Source organism: Macrobrachium nipponense, chromosome 5, assembly GCF_015104395.2.
Source record: "Macrobrachium nipponense isolate FS-2020 chromosome 5, ASM1510439v2, whole genome shotgun sequence".
In the NCBI taxonomy this organism is placed as follows: Eukaryota; Metazoa; Arthropoda; class Malacostraca; order Decapoda; family Palaemonidae; genus Macrobrachium; species Macrobrachium nipponense.
Genome location: NC_061107.1, coordinates 25,979,644 through 25,980,314, shown reverse-complemented (window position 1 = coordinate 25,980,314; position 671 = coordinate 25,979,644).

Below are 671 nucleotides of genomic sequence, written 5' to 3'. Positions count from 1 at the left end.
AACATTAAAAGTATTTTAGCTCTAGTGTTTTTACCTGTAGATGATGTACCTGATGCATTTGACGAACTAACAGAAAACTTTACACCGGAGCTGCAACCAGTTTGTAACTGTTTTGAAGATGTTTACATTGGCAGGTACACCTGACGAAGCAATAGGCAACCCTGCTTTCCGCCCTCTATGTGGAATATGTCCGACAGGCTATCTGAAGGTTTACCAAGAACGAATAACTCGGTAGAAGTCTGGCACTTGGCTTACCGAAATTCTCTTCAATGTGCCCTTCCCTCCATCTGGAAAATGATAACAACCATCTCCAAAGAGAACGGACTCCAGGAGGTCGTTTTAGCACAAACTCAGTCCGGTTCAAGGTGTTTGTACAAAAAGGCTTGCTATGAACGAGTTAACAAGGCATTGAAGCATTTATTTCAACAGCGAAACAATATGCCACTTTTGGACTTTCTATGAGGCTGTTCTTACAACATCGAGATGAACAATTAAACTCTAATTTTATCTAGCTGTTATATTTTCAAATAAATTTGGAATTTTTTTTTATTGTTATTTCACACATTTTTAAATTTTTGTTTGAACTAAATAGAATTGCATTCTTTTGGAAATAATTTATTTCTGACTTTTATGTTTTTATATGAATTTGAAATAATTTTCAATGTTATTTT